Below are 21,134 nucleotides of genomic sequence, written 5' to 3'. Positions count from 1 at the left end.
GAGCAAGCTACTATTGGCCTACCATCGAGGAAGACTCCTGTGACTTTGTCAGAAAGTGTCTCCCATGTCAACAACACGCAAATCTTGTGCATGCTCCGGCACAATATCTTCAGCCTATTACACCACCTTGGCCTTTCGCTTGTTGGGGCCTTGATCTGGTTGGAACTATCACACCTCTCTCATCTGATGGACATAAATGGATAATAATAGCTACAGACTATTTCACTAAATGGGTGGAAGTAGTCCCCCTATTCTCAGCTACAGGAGTTCAGGTCTCCAAGTTCATCTTGTATCACATTGTTTGCTGCTTCGGTATCCCTTCCACCATCTTCACCGACCACGGAGGAAACTTTGAAAATATCAACATGGAAGAATTATGCACTTCCCTCCACATCCATCACCATTTTTCTAGCCCATATTTCCCACAAGGTAATGGCCAGTCAAAGGCAACTAACAAAACCCTCCTCAAAATCCTAACAAAAGTTGTCAATGATTTCGGCCGCGATTGGCACCTACAAATAAATCCAGCCCTATGGGCCTATCAAACTTTCTTCCATACATCCACAAGCACCACTCCATACTCCTTAGTCTATGGTGCCAAAGCGGTATTACCTATAGAAGTTGAACTTCCCTCACTATGCATATCTTTGCGAGGGAAAATCTCAGATGAAGAATACAGAGTAGCTCGGCTCACCTAGCTAGATCTCTTAGACGAGAAGAGACAAAAAGCCTATGACCATCTCACAGTCTACCAAACTTGTCTCAAAAGAAATTTCAACTAAAAGGTGCTTCCTCGACACTTTCAGCCAGGTGACATGGTCCTTAAAGAAAACATGAAAGTCCAAGCAGATCGAGAAAAGAAAGGCAAGTTTGAACCTACATGGCTTGGTCCTTATGTTGTCACTGCCTCCTTTAGCTCCGGAGCCTATCAGCTATCTACACCAGAAGGAGAACTCTTGAATGATCCTACTAACATCATTCATCTCAAGAAGTTCTATGCTTGAAGATCCTTGGTGTACCCAGCTTTTGAAAAATACAAAAAAAAAAAAATTAAACAATAAAATAAAATAAAAAAAAAATAAAAATAAAAAAATAGTAAAGAGAAATAAGCGTCCAATGGTGAAAACTTGGCAATTCAAGCACCTTGGATAGGTACCTTGGTGAAAACCTAGTAATTCAGGCACCTTGTGTACTAAGACTAATCCATTATCTATCACTATCCTATGCCTCATCCATTCACCCACCATCCCATAAAACACCTGCTTGTTCCCTTGGTGTTCCAACCAAATATCCACAATCTAATGGAGCTTGTAAATACCTCCTATAGAGCTTGTAAATCTTGTACCTTAGCTTGTAAATCTTGTATCATCCCTTGTATCATAGCTTGTATATCCAAATCTTGTCCAAAGCTTGCACCATATTCTAGCTTGTATTATATGCCAAATCTTGTATCCTAGCTTGTATCCTATCACATGCACACAAAGAATCCCATTTTCACTTAAGCTTTTCATAAACCATCTACCTATCCACCTATCAACTATTGCAGACGTCCCAACCTTCACAAACATTTCCATCTCACAAAACTCAAACATGAACAACCTTGTAAATTTGTAACATATCTTGGTCTGTCAGCTTGTACATCCTCTTTAGCTTAGTACCATTGTATCTATCCAGCTTCTATGATTAGTTCCTCCTTGATCAACATCTTGCACACATCACACAACCCTTGGTTAGCTATTCCAATGCATCCTTTAGCTAGATCTCCTCTCACCAAAGTGCTATCCTTCTTAGTTCAGCTTGCCAGATGCATCACTCATCCAGATCCACCAGCTTAGGTGCTCTCCGATAGATCCTTGTAGGATATAGCTTTCCTCATGTCTGATCTTGGTCCGTTAGTACCTCGTCCTGCCCATCTCATTGGCAAATGTTTCTCTTTTAGATTTTCACTTTCTTTTGATTTGGAATCTTCCCTTTTGGGTCTTGAAGTATCTTTTCCAAACAATCTTTTTGTTCCCTCCTCAAAGTTGCCACGATCTTCCATATCATGGTATATTGCGAATGGGGCAATCTGGGCGTAAGGTCTTGATCAAGTCTTTTGTTTGTTTTTCTTTTTTGCTTGTGGGTTACCCAGTGTCGGTTCCACTCTGATTCTTTCGAGATTCATGTGTGATGCTAGGGCAATCCTTGCGTGTTTGTTTTGAGTCAGTCCGTTAGTCCTCTGGATAGTTGGTGAAAAGGCCTTGATGTTCTTGGTAACCTTGGAAATTAACCAATAGTCCTATAGCAAATCTAGTGCTCAACTACATGGTGGTACTTCTCTTTGAAGTATCCCCCCTACTTAAAAAGCTTCAATGGTTTTCCTTCATCTCCATTATCCCCCATCCATATCCAGCATCCATCTCTCCTACCCCAGCTTATGCATCAGTATCTCTTTGAATCACTCCTCACCTTTAGCTTTAGGGATCCACAATCCTAGTCTTAGGGATCCACCAATCCAAATCAATCCACCAAGCCTCATCTTTCGAGATCCACAATCCTAGTCCTAGGGATCTTCGAAACCCATCTTCTACCAATCTGACTCTTTGAAATCTTGTTGCATCAGCTTTTTAATCCCCTCATCCATCTCCCCATCCTGGATTCCTTTTATAGTGCTCTGCTCCTTCATCCTCTGCAATCTTTGAGATCTTAAGCTTGCTTCCCCTTGTGGGTCTGATTCTCCCTTTATCATTCTCCCGTAGTGAGAGTTTGCGCTAACTAAACCTCTTCTCTTAAGCCAATCTGAGTCTTCTTGCTCATCTCTAATTCTTGTACTTTTCAAAAAGTCGTCGAGCCTCACTTTCTCTCCCCGCCGCCTTCTTGAGGGGGCATCTTGCAGTCCATTCTCTCTTCTTCTGCTCTAGCCTTGGGCATCTTATTTTCTTATCTTTGATGTCATGCCACTTGTGGCATCACATCAAAGAGGGGAAAAATGTAGACCCCTAAAAACCTTTAGAAAATAAAGTATTTTTATTTTCTGAAAAATTCCTAATGACATCATCATTTATTAATTAATTAATTATTTAATTAATTGATTTATTTTTATGCCATTAAATCCCTTTATCTTAATTAAAAATATTTAATTAAGGAATCCCTCCCAAAAATGTTTAAATCTTATTTAAACATTATTTCTTTATTTATTAATTATTTAATTAATAAATTGACCAAAAAACCCAAAATAAATAAAAAAATTATTTTTTGCCCAAAACTTGGCCAATTTCCTTAAGACCACTAACCTCTTCCAAAATCTTCTAATCCTCCTTTAATTTTTATTAAAGGCTAATCTCATCATTTCCTACCCCTAATCCCAACTCAAAATATTTAATCAAGATTAAATATTAATCCTCATGTTTATTAAAAATATTTTAATAAATATCTGCTCAACCCAAACCCTTGAAATAAATAAAATTTTATTTATTTCATAAAATCTTATCTTAGGAAGTTCTAGACTCTTCTAGAAAGTCTTCATCCTCATCCAAAGCCTAGACTCTTCTAGAAGATGTCTTTAACCCTAATCCTAATCCCCTCCTAACCTTGTCACATTCCCTAAACATGGGTTAAGACTTGCTAACTCAAGCCAAAGTTAACAAATATCTCCTCCTTCACCCACCCTCATTAATTGCAATCCACTTGCCATCCACTTGCCTAGTCCTAAGCCATCTCTAACCCTTCCTCTAATTATTTTTACAACCCTAAGCAAGCTTAAAACCCCCCTAAACCCTCAAATTCAAATTTCATGGTATCTCTCACAAATATCCCCAACCACAAAACTTCATAAAGCCCAAAAAGTCATAAATGTTCTTACAAAGCACTTATGAAGGGTCTTTATGAAGATTTTATCTCTTGAGCCTCCTTTGTTGACTCATCCTTGCCCTTTCCTCCATCCTCTCACCCTGTGACATGTGTCACTCTCTAATTGGTTGTAAAGAAGCACAATCCATGTGCTCTCCTCTCATGCAATCTAAGCCCTCCATGAATTTTTCCCCATCCTTGCATCTTAGCCCTCAATCCCTCAAGCCCTTAGCCTATAAATTGCATCCCCTCCCAAGACATTTTAACACAATCCATGAAGTAAAGTTATAATGCTATTTTGAGAGCCAAATCCATACTAAAGCCATCTATCCACACCAAAAATCCACAATCATCCATTGAAGCCTTTGGAAGCATATTGAGCATACATCCTATCCATTTAGATAAAGCCACTCAACAAGAGAGCTTCTCATTGAGAGAGCCCATTAATGGCTCATATTTTCAATTGAGAGCTCATCTTAGTCTATCTTGAAGTTTATGAATTTTGTTTAGTTTGTAGAAGCTTTATTTAAATTTGGTTTCTATTAGCATACTAACATTGCTCATGTAAAACATCTAATGAAAATACAATGTTAAAGATATAAGAATGAAATTGCAAGCCATGTTGTAAAACTGCTACACTAATATAGGGTCAAAGAATACTTATGAGAATAACTTGGCTTGGCTTCATTATGTTCTCCTCCATTCTACCAAATAGCTTCAATGCCAATTCACTATACCCAAGTTGCACAAACCTAATAATCAATGTATTGCAAGAGATTTCATTTTAGTTTGACATTTCATGAGAAAAAATTCAAAGAGTCTTCTATACTTGTGTACTTGGCATATAAGTCAATAAGGGCACTTCTAGGAAAGGAATCCAACTCTCATCCGATTTTAATAATGTGGGCATTGCTTGCCTTGTTTCAAATCATGGAGGTTAACACATATCCATGGAAAACACCAAGCAAAGTGAGTTGACCCATATTTTCTACAGCTAGTTATATTTTACTAATATAATTTTCCTCAAGTGATACAAAAATATTTCCAAATTATATTCTTCCTATTCTTTCAATATTACTAGATGATCCTCAGAAGAGTGTTCATATTTTTTATGCTAATAACATATACAAGATTGTTGCAACCACCTCAAACTTTCTTATATGATCATGAGTTTTAAATGAGACAAACATTTTAGATAGATCAAATATTTCACATAAGGTGCAAAAAGGCATTTTGGCTTCAGCTCAAATTTTAGGTTGACAAGTTGTAGGTCATCAAAAGAACAACTAATGTAATTTAGAACTTATAGAGTTATGATAGACAATTGCTCATGTTATACAAGAATTGGTAATGGGACCAAAGAAAAGTCAAATCATTAGGAGGGCACTAGTAGCACACATAAAGGAATTGTATGATTCCTTTGGAAAGAAGAAAAGTAATGATTTCTTGTTGCCTATTCTTCTAGCTTTTCTAAAAGTTGGTGATGAAAAGTTTTTTATTAAGGAAAATAGGCTTTAAAAGGGCCCTGAAATCCCACACATAGAAAAGATAGTCAATAGTTTAAATGGAAAAGGCCACCAAGAGCCTGAAAGTACAACATCAGCTCCCTAAAACATAAAGCAAGAAAAAACTAGGGAAGAGTGCCAAAAACCAGGATAGGCCACAAAAGGCCAGGGCAGATCAACCTATGTCTCTGCATCTTGGCAACATTGATCTCAAGCTCAAATAGCTTGCCCATCTCCACCTTCATTTCCATAGTGTCCTGCTTAGGGGCAATGACGTCTTTCTTTCTAGTGCTGGCCCTAGTTCTTTTCTGAACACCTTCCTCTAAGGGCTTGTCTTTCTGATTTATACCCTATTCCTTCTCCTTGCCACTTTGATCCTTGCCACAGTGGATGGGCCTCTTTATGTTATCATGATCCTTGAGGATATTGAGGTTTTTCTCATATATGCCCTGCAAGGTCTTCACCAAATCCAGGGAGGTAGTCTTGAGATTCTCCAACTTCTTCTCTCTACTGAGTTCATCCTCATTAACCCTATTCCTAAGGTTGTAGGTCTCCCTTTCCAACTCACTGAGTCTGTGTTTGAGATCAAGGATCTCATGGTAGAGCCATTTAGTTGTCCTGTAGCTATCCAAAACATTGTTCTTAGCATTATTCAACACATCCATCTTTGGGTTGTCCCTAGCAATGTCACTGAGGATGATCAAGGAAGGGTCTATAAGTTCTTCTATCTGGATCTTGCCCTCCTCCTTCTTACGGACCTGGGTTCGGACAATCTCTCTCTTGACCCCCAAATTGGTAGTGGTGTGGTCAAAATTTCTCTAGACCACCTTCCTATCCTTGCCAGTGATGGAGAACCTATAGGTGGAAGTGCCCACATCATCGTAACCCTAGTCGGGTTCCAAGTTGGGCTGCTGGTTGGGTTTGCCCATCAGGTTCTCCTCCATCATTACACTTCCCTTGCCCTAATTCTCCTTATTAAATTCCTCCTTCTTCCTCTTATTCTTGGCTATCTTAATGGCTTCCTTGTTTACTGGAAGGTGCTTTGATAATAATCTTCTACTTGCTCTTCCTACTATCTTTTCCTTTTTTAGCCTTGGTCATCTCCTTGCCATCAACACTATCATCCCCAGTCTCCATGCCTTCATCTTGTTCATTGTACCCTTTGTCTGAAGAGGTATCTATCCTAGTCTTAGGGTGAGAGACATCCTCCTTGCTGAAAAAGGGAAACTTGTCCATACTGCACTAAGGGGATTTGGGATCATCCAAATCTGTGTACAACTCTAGCTCCTTAGTCTCAAAGGGGGAGTAAATTTCATCAGTATCACTTGAATCCCTTTTAACCCTTTTGCCCTCTTTCTTTTCCTTAATTTGCTTGCTTATTGTTCTAGACTTGAAAAATTCATATAACAGTAAGAGCAGCCCCTCGTGGAAAGTAGGGTTCCTCGTATTCTTATCTTGAAATTCATGGATATTATCATTCATTGATGAATGGAGGTAAAAAGGAATGGAAATTTTAACCCCGTACCTGAAGTGGTTTAGCAGCATGAAGTGGTAGGTGCAGATGTGATCAAACCTGGTATACAGAGTTATATATTTGATAATAGCTCTTAGCACGAACCTCCATAACAGCTTGATAGACCTCAGGAGATAGTGTGTTCCACTTTTCACCAGCTTTTTCTTCTCCTCCAAGTTTTTGGTGAACTCTATCACTGCTTGCCCTGAGATTTTGCGATCTCTGTAAAAAAATTTCCTAGTAATGGGGATGCTAGTTACATGAGAAATAATTTCCTCCATGATAGTGAAATACACCTTATCAATCTCCACATTGCCCTCGTTCTAGTGTTTCACCATAACTTTGGTGACCGAAGGTTTCCAGCCATGGAGACACTCAATGAAATTGGTTATCTCCCCTTTCTTCAGGATCTCCTAGACCTTAGTTCTTCTCTTCCAATTCAAGGCCTCATCCTCCAGCTCCTGTCTATGTCATTTTCCCACCATGACTCTCTTCTTTCCTTTACCTCTGAGAGCCAGAGCCTACAAAATTTTCCAACTATAACCACCTCTTTTTTTCATGTTTCTAGCACTTTCCTTGTCATAATGGATGCTCAGCTTATGGTGAAAGATTTTGATGATATGGGGAGTACCCGTGATATTGTACTTTCACTTCATAGATCTGCACCTTCTCAAAAAGAAATTATTACCCTTTTGAGAACACACATGCGTGTACTAAAATCAGCCTGCGGGCAACTAATATTCATTATTATCATTAATAATGCCAAATCTACCTAGGATTTGATCCATATTGATGGTTTCATTAATTTCTGATGGAATGTCACTTCCATCCATCCATCTAGCCACCTCACCATTTTTTATTTCCCAGTTCACCAGCCTGTCTGCCACCTTGTTGGCTTCACAGAATTCGTGTGCCACATGAATTTTATCAAAGGTTTGAAGGTCTTTGATGCTATCCTCAATAATATTCACCATAGTCCAGGTTGGTTTAATTTTCCCCTTAAGGCAGTCGATAATGTTTTTGGAATCTCCCTCTAACCAAAGACACTTCACTCCCACATCTTTGGCCAACTTGATAGTTTGGTGAGTAGCTAGGGCCTTGGAAAAGTGATTGGTTTGTTGCCCAATGGGAGCAATGAAAGCCGCAATTCCTTTTCCATGTTCATTCTTGATAATTCCCCCCACTCCAGCCCTGCCCAAGTTGCCTTTAGCAGCCCCATCAAAGTTGGCCTTGAGCTAACCAGCAGGAGGGAGAGACCAGCAAAAATTCTCTCTATTATTCTTGATCTTGAGAGGGGGAGGGGATGGGCCCTTGGCAATGGTGTGGTTTTTCATAAGGGCATGGAAGCATTTATGGAAAACAACCAGCTCATTTGCCTCTTTGTCCTTAAAGATGCAATTGTTCCTCTCCTTCCACACCCCCCAAAAGAGATGGGGGAGAGCCCAAATCCATAAAGAATTGGGGTGGTTTTCCTCCAAGCCAAACTACCATTGAATGAAGAGCTCGAGGGTGTTTAAGGGATAGCACCAAGAAACTTTGAAAAAAGATAGGAAGTGGGACCAGACAACAACAGTAAAGGGGCAATGCAAAAATAGATGATCCACACTCTCACAATGCCTTTTACAAAGGATACATCTATTGGGTAACATGTTGTCATGTTTGGTGAGATTATTAACCATGAGAATGTGATTTTGCAAGAGAGTCTAGAAAAAGAAGTTGATCTTTAGTGTGACGCCATGAAACCAGGCTTTTGCCCACTTCGAGGCCTAGACCTAGGGAATGATAGATGCATAACCAGAGGCAACCAAGTAGAGACCATTAGGAGTGTCCCCCCAAACAATAGTATCCTTATTATTGGATAATAGGATGAGTCTCAGCTATTCCATAAGCATTCTCAGGTCCTCAGAGACCTCAATGAGGTCTATCCAACTATCATTAATTCTATAGTCCCTAACCTTGTTTCAAAATATTTTAGTACATGCATTAGCCCAAGGGTTGAAGGTCTCACTCTCTGTGATTGGGCCTAGGCTAAGCCAATCATCCCTCTAGAAATTGATATTGGCACCATTGTCCATTGACCATTTGGCTTTGCCAAAGGCCAGGTCCTTGGATTGCAAGAGCCCATTCCAAATGAAAGAGCCACTAGGGTGGACCTCTTTATTGATGAACTGAAGAAGATAGAGGTTGTTAGCATACTTTGAAGTCAAAATATCTCTCCATTCTCCAGTATTATTGAAGATTCTCCAAATTTTTTTGGCTTGGAGGGCAGAGTTGAACTACTTCAGCTTTCTAATGCCCAAGCCTCCATGATTTTTGGGCTTACAAATGGAGTCCCAGGCCACCAAGGGGTAATTTTTGTTGTCATCAGGCCCAAACCACATAAGGTTCCTTTGGATGCTTTCTAGATGGGTAGCCACCTTGGAGGGGATGGTAAATAGGCTAAGGGCATCAGTAGGAAGGTTTTGGAGGGTAGACTTGATCAAAACAACCTTGCCCACATGAGTCATAGTGAGCCCTTTCCATCCAGCCAATTTCCTATTGAAACAATCCACCAGAATATCCTAGAAGGACTCTAGAGGTTTAACTCCAAGAGGGAGACCTAAGTAAGGGGAAGGGAGCATGCCAGCCTTGCATCCCAAAATGTTAGCAATATTCTTTGTTAGAAAGGTTAATCTTTCCTTGGATATATATTTTAATTGGGATATTCCAAGGGTCCCTACATGTAGTTTGTCCACTTGTACACATGTGGAGGACATGTCATTGTTTGTCCTTTATTCCACATGTAAGGACAACTCTTGTTTATTTCTTTATTTAGTTTATCCTCCTTAAGAGGATTGTGACACTTTGCACACACCTATTATGAATGTGGCATTCATAGAAATGGGAGTTACAAATGCAACTCCTCTCTCATCTCTATATAAGAGATGCTCCTCCTTCTTTCTTCACAACAACAACACTCTTAGCACTTGATGTTATTGTATTGAGCTACTTTTGCTCCAACACTCTCTCTCTCTCTTCTCTAGGCATTTGCCTTCATTCATAATACTCACAAGGGGTTTTCTTTGCTTTCCCCTTATAAATCCTTGTCTCCATTGTTGAACCATCTTGGTGTATGCTCTTGGAGTTGCTTATCTTATGGTAACATTGTTTCACACTTAACTTACTTGGATTGTTTCTTGTTCCTTGCTCAACATTATCATTTCTTACATGGTATCAGAGCTTGGTTATCTAATCCTTGTTTTAAGTTTTGTGGTGAAGGTTGCCATTCATTGGAGCACACCTTATTTGGAGACGTTATTGAGAGAAGAAGTTTGTGTTGTGATTTTAGCTCTTTTTAACAAATGTTGTGTATGCAGGTTTCATATTTTTTTACTAACCCTCTTTGGAAGGCTTGCCGCCAAAGGGTTTTCTTGTAAAGTTTCATATTTTTTACTAACCCTCTTTGGAAGGCTTGCCACCAAAGGGTTTTCTTGTAAAGCTTCATATTTTTTTTACTAACCCTCTTTGGAAGGCTTGCTGCCAAAGGGTTTTCTTGGTAAATTTCTATTTTTTTTGTTTTGGACGGCATGCCGCCAAAACAAAACGTATTACATGAGTAAAGTTTTAAATAACTCTCTAATTTTTATACTCATTTTAAACAAAAATTTTCCTACTCTTTAAAAATTTTAATATATTCTTCTATATTTCTTTTTGTATGCTCTTGAAAAATTTCAAGCATACAACATACATCTTTTTATAGGATTTTCATCCTTATAAATCAATTAACCTTGTTGTTTTAAAGCACTCATTTTTTTTTTTTATTGCATTTGTATGCAAATTTTTCAAACTCCTAAAGGTATGTTTGTTTCTCAAAGCAAGTATGCTTATGATCTTTTAGAAAAATTTAAGATGAATGAATCTAACCATGTTTCAATTCCATGTGAATTAGGAACTAAATTAATGAATGATATGAATACTCCTTTTGTTGATGAAACTTTGTATAGACAGTTGGTAGGAAGTTTAAATTATTTAACTCTTACTAGACCTAATATTGATTATAGTGTTGGTTTAGTTTCTCAATTTATGTCTAAACCTCAACAAACTCATTTTAAAGTTGCTAAACGCATCTTAAGGTACATTAAAGGAACTATTAATATGGGATTATTTTATGATGCAAACTCTGAATTTATTTTACATGGCTATACTGATTCCGATCTAGGTGGAGATCCCAATGATGGAAAATCTACTTGTGGTTATTTTTTCTTTGTTGGTTCAGGTCCAATTTCTTGGAAAAGCAAAAAAGAACACTCTATTTCCCTATGCTCAACTGAAGCTGAATACAAAGGTTGTACCAATGCAGCTAAAGAAGCTTTGTGGATTCGAAGACTTCTTGACGATTTGGGTCTACCTCAACAATCACCTACACCTATACATTGTGACAATCAAAGTGCTATTGCCTTGGCAAAGAATCCAATTTATCATGCACACACCAAACATATTTCACTTCAACATCACTTCATTCAAGAACAAGTTGAAGACAATCAAATTATTCTTCTTTATTGTAAAGGAGAAGATCAAGTGGCTGATATTTTAACCAAACCACTTTCTAAAGAGAGATTTCAGTTCCATTGTAAAAATTTGGGTTTACAACCCGTTGAAGTAAACTCTCCAAGTAAAGATTAAGGGGGGGTGTTAGAAAGGTTAATCTTTCCTTGGATATATATTTTAATTGGGATATTCCAAGGGTCCCTAAATGTAGTTTGTCCACTTGTACACATGTGGAGGACATGTAATTGTTTGTCCTTTATTCCACATGTAAGGACAACTCTTGTTTATTTCTTTATTTAGTTTATCCTCCTTAAGAGGATTGTGACACTTTGCACACACCTATTATGAATGTGGCATTCATAGAAATGGGAGTTACAAATGCAACTCCTCTCTCATCTCTATATAAGAGATGCTCCTCCTTCTTTCTTCACAACAACAACACTCTTAGCACTTGATGTTATTGTATTGAGCTACTTTTGCTCCAACACTCTCTCTCTCTCTTCTCTAGGCATTTGCCTTCATTCATAATACTCACAAGGGGTTTTCTTTGCTTTCCCCTTATAAATCCTTGTCTCCATTGTTGAACCATCTTGGTGTATGCTCTTGGAGTTGCTTATCTTATGGTAACATTGTTTCACACTTAACTTACTTGGGTTGTTTCTCGTTCCTTGCTCAACATTATCATTTCTTACATTCTTCTCCCTCCTACTTGGGTTGTTAAGGAAGAACACAAAACTTTTATCCCAATTGATCAGTTGACCAGAGGCCTGAGTGTAGGTGTTCAAAATACTTTTAATAGACTTGGCTTCCTTAATAGAGGATTTTCCCCCCATGATAGTATCATCGACAAACTGTTGGTGAGTGAAAACTGAAGGGCTAGAGGAGGGTTTCAATCCCACTAGGGCCCCTTCTAGTCTTTTGGAGGAGATGAGCCTCCCCAAACCTTCTGCCAGGATGATGAATAGGATGGGGGACAAAGGGACACCCTGTTTGAGGCCCGTAGAGAGTTTAAAGAAATCAGAAGGTGCACTATTCACTAGGATAGCAAAAGAAGGAGTGTTGATCAACAGAGAAAAGATCTCCCTCACCTTAAAATTGAAACCAAAAGCCTCAAGAATCTAGTCCAAGAACCTCCAGTCCACTCTATCATAAGCCTCAGAGAGGTCCAATTTAAGAAAGAAGCCTTCTTACCTGCCAACATCCAGAGAGTGAATAACCTCATGAACTTCCATAATGGAATCAAGAATTTACCTACCTGGGACAAACCCTGATTGTTGGGGAGAGATGATAGCCAACAGAATACCTAAAAGGTGGTTGGCCAAGACCTTAGCAAAGATCTTATAAAAGGAATTACAGAGACTAATAGGTCTAAGAGCACCAAAGGTGTTAGCTCCAACAATCTTAGGAACAAGAACAAGGAAGGTGGCATTAACTTCTTTCAGGAGATCCCTTACTCCAAATAATTCTTGTACAACATGGACAACATCCTCATGAATAATGTCCCAGAAGATCTAAAAGAAGAAAGTGGGAAAACCATCTAGTCTAGGGGCCTTCTTAGCAGGAAGGCCAAAAACTGCCTCTTTAATTTCCTAGTGCTTGGGGATGGCCAACAGGTTCCAGTTCTAATATTGCAAAATTAAATTGGGAATAGACCTGATAACCTCATCCTGGTCATCCAAGTTCAAGTTGAGATCCTTAGTGAGAATATCAGAGAAATATTTTATAGCTTCTTTAACTATCATCTACTCTTCTTTGATGGTCTCATTCCCTATCTTGATTTCACTGATTCTATTAGTTGCACGATGTTTCAGAGTGGACAAGTGGAAGAAACAGGTATTTTTATCTCCTTCCTTAAGCCAAACTACTCTAGATCTTTGTCTCCAAAACATCTCCTCTTTCCCAACCACATTATGAAGCTTGGAAAGGATTTCCTTCTCAGCATTGAAAGAAGCCTCATCATACCCCCAACATTGGATGCCATTTTGAACATCTGCAAGATTTCTCATCAGTTTTTCTTTGTCCTGAAAGATATTACTAAAATCAAACTTGTTCAACTTGTGGATTTAAGATTTGATGAAACAAAGTTTCTTAGCAACCTTGTACATAGCCATGCCATCCATAGCAATGCCCCACCACTCCTTAATTTTTAGGTGTAAACCAGTGTGGTCCAGCCACATCTTTTCAAATCTAAATGGAAAAGCTTTCTTCCTGTTTATCTTGTCCAAAGAGAGGGAGATTGGTGAGCAATTAGAACTAATTCTAACCAAAGCAAAGAGTTTGTAATGGAATCCACCTAGCCAATCTAAAGAGATGAGAGCCTTGTCTAATCTAACTTGAATGCAGTCCTAAGCCAATCTTCTATTAGACCAGGTAAACTTGCAACCCCCTAGGTCCACATGCATAAGAGCTAAGTCCCAAATCAAATTCACCAAGTTTTGCCTGCTTTCGCCTTTAGGAGCCCTCCTAACTTGTCCAAAATAAGGAGAGGAGTGTTGAAATCGCCCATGATGATACACTTCGATCCCTCCAGTTGAGAGACTAGGTCACAGATTTTGGTCCAGAATAACCTTCTATCATTTTGAGAATTGGGAGCATATAGATTCAATACATACTAGTAATTATTTTCCGCTAGGATAAAAAATTTGGTGAGCATAATATTACCTTCATTATAAATTGTAGATGCCTCTATAGAATCCTTCAAGATAGTGAGAAGACCACCAAAGGCCCCCTCCAAATCCGTAGCCATGCATCTAAGTCTTTTGCCATAAGAAATCAACTCTATTTTTTCCTTTCGCATTTTAGTTTCTTAGATTAAAAAAACATCTAGCCTTTGGTCCCTAATAATATTCCTAACAATCTCCTATTTGTGGATTCTATTAAGTCCATGGATGTTCCATGATATGATCTTCATGATTTGATTGATGAACATGATTCCTGGATGGTACGTTGCATCCCATCCATGATGTTTCTCCTTGATTCCTCCATTCTAAGTTGGTTCTTGCTTTTCCTACCCAACTAGTTGGATAAGAGGCCAGTATCCACTTTCACCTTGCTCTTGGTGGAAGCTGGGGAGGTAGGGGATGGGTCCTAGCTATTCTTTTTCTTCCTGCACACTACAAACCAAGGACTGCCATCATCCTCCTTATAATTATCAAACAGAGCCTCCAGTCTGGCCAAATGCCTAGGGGTAGTGGCAGAGAGCTGCTCGAGAATTCTATTCACAGTCTTTGTAGCAACCCTATTTACTGGGCTAGAGTTGGACTCTTGGGAAAGGGGCAGAGCTGCCAGTGGTTCTACCAAGGAATCCAAGACCAAGGAAGGAATGGGGTTTTTAGAGGCTGCTAGTGGTCCCTACATCACTAGTCCATGGATCTCCCTCCTAGCAGCATCCTTTGAAGCCAAGGGTAGGGGATCAACCACAACTAGCACATCCTACTTGGCTAGGGCCAAAGACACCACATTGGGAGCCCCCATAGCCATATCTAGTGCAGAAGGAATCAAAGGGTCCTAAGTGGAAGAGACCAATGTAGGGGAAATGGTGGCCTTGGTGATCTAGGCAATCTCAACCACCCTCTCAACATCCTTAGTTGTATCATTTTTCTTCTTCCATTCCTTTTTAGGAGCATTAGACTGTTGCTTGCCATCCTTGTTTTGGGCTTTTCCAACCTTTCCTTTTTGTTTAAATATCGGACAAACACCAACTTTATGACCTGCCTTTTTACAATGGAAACACATGAAAGTAACACTTTTGTAGTTGATCTTTTGGATCTTGCATCCCAGACGGGACTAAAGTTCAATGACTTGGGGCATGTCTTGTCCTTCCAAAACCCTCACACAGATTCTAGCAAAAGTAAGTCTTTTCTTTGCTGCAATGATAGGATCAATGGGTAGTAGTTCTCCGAATGATCTAGCAATGCCCTCAAAGATGTCTTTATGCTAGTATTCTAGAGGAAGCTTAGGTAATCTGATCCAAATAGGGGCCTGGGTGAGGAAATAATTATTCAGATCCAAGTTTGAAGTCCATTTTTGAAGAATCAAAGTAGATCTCCCCATAGACTAGTTTCTGACACACAGTATTCTAGCAAAGTCTTTAGAACACGAGAACTCAAAGGTCATAAACCCTTTGGCCATAGCCATAACCTCTATGTTCCCCTTTAGTTCCCATTTATTCCTGGTGAAAACCCTCACCAGGTCAATGTTAGGCCTTAGGCCTATGAATTTGCCAACTAGAGTAGATGCCATGCTGAGGATGTTATGGTTGATGATTTCTCTAGGCACTTCCATAGCAAAGATGCATTTTTCTTTATCAGATTTATCAATAATTTCAAGAAAGTCAACTTACCTATTGGCTTGATCCTGAAAAGATTCATCCACCATCCTTGTGCCATAGAGGGTCCTTTATCCAAAGCAAGGGAAGGCTGCTCGCCTGGATGAGGTAGCAACACCCATGGGTCCCCATCCAATGGAGCCTCAACATTTTACCCCCCTAAATCCGGCTTAGATCTAGCAAAAAGGACCCCATCCCATGTGTTCCTTAAGTTCCTGCCCAAAGCTTGATTCAAAATTTCACTCCTCGCTACTCTGCTCATCTTTTATTGTTGGTGATGAAAAGTTACTATTTAAAATGTACAATTCTACTTATAATAAAAGATGAGCAAAGCAGTGAGGAGCAAAATTTTGAATTAGGCTTTGGGTGAGAACTTGAAGAACATGGGGGATGGGGTCCTTTCTGCTAGTTTGAGCTAGATTCAGGAGGGCAAGATGTTGAGGCTCCATTGGATGGGGAGCCATAGGTGTTGCTGCCTCATCTAGGTGAGTAGCCTTCCCTTGCTTTGGATAAAGGACCCTTTATGGCATGGGGACGGTGGATGAATCTTTTTGGGATCAAGCTTACAAGTAAGTCGACTTTCCCAAAAATTATTGATAAATCTGATAAAGAAAAAGGCATCTTTGCTGTGGAAGTGCCCAGAGAAATCATCGACCCTAACATCCTCAGCAAGGCATCTACTCTAGTTGGAAAATTCATAGGCCCAAGGCCTAACATTGACCTGGTGAGGGTTTTCACCAGGAATAAATGGGAACTGAAGGGGAATGTGGAGGTTATGGCTATGGCCAAAGTGTTTATGACCTTTGAGTTCTCATGTTCTAAAGACTTTGCTAGAATATTGTGTACAAGAAACTGGTCTATGGGGAGATCTACTTTGATTCTTCAAAAATGGACCTCAAACTTGGATTTGAACAATGATTTCCTCACCCAGGCCCTTGTTTGGATTAGATTACCTGAGCTTCCTCTAGAATACTAGCACAAAGATGTCTTTGAGGGCATTGCTAGATCATTTGGAGAACTACTGTCCATTGATCCTGTCATTGCAGCAAAGAAAATACTTACTTTCGCTAGAATCTATGTCAGGGTTTTGGAAGGACAAGACATACCCCAAGTCATTGAACTTCAGTCCTGTCTGGGATGCAAGATCCAATAGAGTGACTATGAAAATGTTCCTTTAATGTGTTTCCATTGCAAAAAGGTAAGCCATAAAGCTAGTGTTTGTCTGATATTTAAAGAAAAAGGAAAGGTTGGCAAAGCCGAGAACAAGGATGGCAAGCAATAGTCCAATACTCCTAAAAAGGAATGGAAGAAGAAAAATGATACAACTAAGGATGCTGAGAGGGTGGTTGAGATTGCCGAGATCGCCAAGGCCACTATTTCCCCTATGTTGGTCTCTTCCAGTTGAGACCCTTTGATTCCTTCTGCACTAGATATGGCTATGGGGGCTACCAACATGATGTCTTTGGCCCCAGCTGAGTAGGATGTGCCAGATGTGGCTGATCCCCTACCCCTAGCTTTAGGGGATGTTGCCAGGAGGGAGATCCATGGCCTAGTGATGTAGGGACCACTAGCGGCCTCTAAGGACCCTATTCCTTCCTTAGTCTTGGATTCCTTGGCAGAACCATTGATGGCTCTGCCCCTTTCCTAGGAGTCCAACTCTAGCACGGTCAATAGGGCTACTCCAAAGACTATGAATAGAATTCTCGAGCGGCTCTTTGCCACTACCACTGGGCATTTGGCTAGAATGGAGGCTCTGTTTGATAATTGTAAGGAGGATGATGGCACTCCCTGGTCTGTAGTGTGCAAGAAGAAAAAGAATAGTTGAGACCCATCCCCTACCTCCCCAACTTCCACCAAGAGTAGGGTGAAAGTGGATACTGGCCTCTTATCCAACCAATCAGGTAGGAAAAGAAAGAACCAACTTAGAATGGAGGAATCAAGGAGAAACATCATGGATGGGATGCAGTGTACCATCCAAGAATCATGTTCATCAATCAAATCATGAAGATCATATCATGGAACATTTGTGGACTCAATGGAATCCACAAACAGGGGATTGTTAAGAATATGATTAGGGACCAAAGGCCAGATGTTTTTTTAATCCAAGAAACTATATTGTGAAAGGAAAAAATAGAGCTAATTTCTTATGGCAAAAGACTCAAATGCAAGGCTACGGATTTGGAGGGTGCCTTTGGTGGTATTCTCACTATCTGGAAGGATTCTCTGGATGCATCTGTGATTTATAATTAAGGTAATATTCTGCTAACCAAATTTTTTAACCCAGTAGACCATAATTGCTGTTATGTACTTAATCTATATGCTCCCAATTCACAAAATGATAGAAGGTTATTCTGGACCAAAATCTATGACCTAGTCTCTCAACTGGAGGGATTGAAGTGTATCATCATGGGTGATGTCAACACTCCTCTCCTTATTTTGAACAAGTTAGGAGGGCTCTCATTGGATAGGGAAAGCAGGAAAAACTTGGCGGATTTGATTCAGGACTTAGCTCTTATGCATGTGGACCTAGGGGGTTGCAAGTTTACCTGGTCTAATAGAAGAGTGGGTTAGGACTTGGTTCAGGTTAGATTGGATAGGGCTCTCATCTCTTTGGATTGGTTGGTTGGATTCCATTGCAAACTCTCTGCTTTGGTTAGAATTGGTTCTAATCACTCACCGATCTCCCTCTCTTTAGACAAGACCAACATGAAGAAAGCTTTTCCGTTTAGATTTGAGAAGATGTGGCTGGACTACCCTGGTTTATGCCTAAAAATTAATGAGTGGTGGTGCATTGTCATGGATGGCACGACTATATAAAAGGTTGCTAAGAGACTTCGTTTCATCAAATCTGAAATTTGCAAGTGGAACAAGTCTGATTTCAGTAATATCTTTCAGGACAAAGAAAAATTAATGAGCAATCTTGTAGATGTTTAGAATGGCATCCAATCCTAGAGGTATGATAAGGCTTCTTTAAATGCTGAGAAAGAAATCCTTTCCAAGATTCATAATGTTGTTGGGAAAGAGGAGATGTTTTGGAGACAAAGATCTAGAGTAGTTTGGCTTAAGGAAGGAGACAAAACACCCATTTCTTCCACTTGTCCACTCTGAAACATCGTGCAACTAATAGAATCAGTGAAATAAAGATAGGGAATGAGATCATCAAAGAAGAGTAGATTATAGTTGAAGAAGCTATAAAATATTTCTTTGATATTCTCACTAAGGATCTCAACTTGAACTTGGATGACCAGGATGAGGTTATCAGGTCTATTCCCAATTTAATTTTGCAGGATTAGAACTGGAACCTATTGGCCATCCCCAAGCACCAAGAAATTAAAGAGGCAATTTTTGGCCTTCCTACTGAGAAGGCCCCTTGACCAGATGGTTTTCCCACTTTCTTCTTTCAAATCTTTTGGGACATTATTCATGAGGATGTTGTCCATGTTGTTCAAGAATTCTTTGGAGCGAGGGATCTCCTCAAAGAAGTCAATGCCACCTTCCTTGTTCTTGTTCCTAAGATTACTAGAGATGACACCTTTGGTGCTTTTAGACCTATTAGTCTTTGTAATTCCTTTTATAAGATCTTTGCTAAGGTCTTGGCCAACCACCTTTTAGGTATCTTGCCAGATATCATCTCTCCCCAGCAATCAGGGTTTGTCTCATGTAGGCAAATTCTTGATTCCATTATGGAAGTTCATGAGGTTATTCACTCTCTACATGTTGGTAGGCAAGAGGGCTTTCCTCTTAAACTGGAGCTCTCTAAGGCTTATGACAGATTGGACTGGAGGATCTTGGACCATATTCTTGAGGCTTTTGGTTTCGATTTTAAGGTGAGGGAGATCTTTTCTCAGTTGATCAACACTCCTTCTTTTGTTTTCCTTGTGAATGGTGCACCTTCCAATTTCTTTAAACCCTCTAGGGGCCTTAGACAGGTGACCCTTTTTCCCCCATCCTATTCATCATCCTGGTAAAAGGTCTGGGGAGGCTCATCTCCTCCAAAAGACTAGAAGGGGCCCTAGTGGGATTGAAACCCTCCTCTGGCCCTTTAGTGTTTACACACCAATAGTTTGTTGATGATACTATCATGGGGGGAGAGTCCTCTGTTAAGGAAGCGAAGTCTGTTAAAAGTATTTTGAACACCTACACTCAGGCCTTTGGTCAGCTAATCAATTGGGATAAAAGTTCAGTGTTCTTCTTTGACACCTCGAGTAGGAGGGAGAAGAAGATTTCTAACATTTTGGGTTACAAGGCTGGCATGCTTCCTTCCACTTACTTAGGTCTCCCTCTTGGAGTTAGACCTCTGGAGTCCTTCTAAGATATGCTGGTGGATTGTTTTAATAAGAAATTAGCTGGATGGAAAGGGCTCACTCTGACTCATGCGGGCAAGGTTGTTTTGATCAAGTCTACCCTCTAAAACCTTCCTATTTATGCCCTTAGCCTACTTACCATCCCCTCCAAGGTGGCTGCCCATCTGGAAAGCATCCAAAGGAACTTTATGTGGTCTGGGCCTGATGACAGCAAAAAGTACCCCTTGGTGGCTTGGGACTCCATTTGTAAGCCCAAAAATCACAGAGGGCTGGGCATTAGAAAGCTGAAGCAGTTGAACTCTACCCTCCAAGCCAAACAAATTTGGAGAATCTTCAATAATACTAGAGAATGGAGAGATATTTTGACTTCAAAGTATGCTAACAACCTCAATCTTCTTCACTTCATCAATAAAGAGGTCCACCCTAGTGGCTCTTTTATTTAGAATGGGCTCTTATGATCCAAGGACCTGGCCTTTGGCAAAGCCAAATGGTTAGTGGGCAATGGTGCCGATATCAATTTCTGGAGGGATGATTGGCTTAGCCCAGGCCTAATCATGGAGAGTGAGACCTTCAACCCCTGGGCTAGTGCATGTACCCAAAAGATTTGGAGACAAGGTTAGGGACTATAGAATCAATGATAGTTGGATAGACCTCACTGAGGTCTCTAAGGACCTGAGACCACTTATGGACTAGTTGAGACTCATCTCGTTATCCAATAATAAGGATACTATTGTTTGGGGGGACACTTCTAATGGTCTCTACTCAGTTACCTCTAGTTATGCATCTCTCCTTCCCCAGGTCCAGGCCCCAAAGTGGGCAAAGCCTGGTTTCATGGCCTCATGCTGAAGATCAACTTCTTTTTCTAGACTCTCTTGCAAAATGACATTCTCATGGTTGACAATCTCACCAAACTTGGCAACATGTTACCCAATAGATGCATCCTTTGCAAAAGGCATTATGAGAGTGTGGATCATCTATTTTTACATTGCCCCTTTATTGTTGCTGTCTGGTCCCACTTGTTATCTTTTTTCAAAGTTTCCTTGTGCTTTCCCTTAAACACCCTCAAGCTCTTCATTTAATGGTAGTTTGGCTTAGAGGGAAACCACCCTAATTCTTTATGGATTTGGGCT

This window comes from Cupressus sempervirens, chromosome 5, assembly GCF_028749045.1.
Source record: "Cupressus sempervirens isolate cs-2001-9-10 chromosome 5, ASM2874904v1, whole genome shotgun sequence".
Lineage (NCBI taxonomy): Eukaryota > Viridiplantae > Streptophyta > Pinopsida > Cupressales > Cupressaceae > Cupressus > Cupressus sempervirens.
This window is presented reverse-complemented; position numbering follows the sequence as displayed.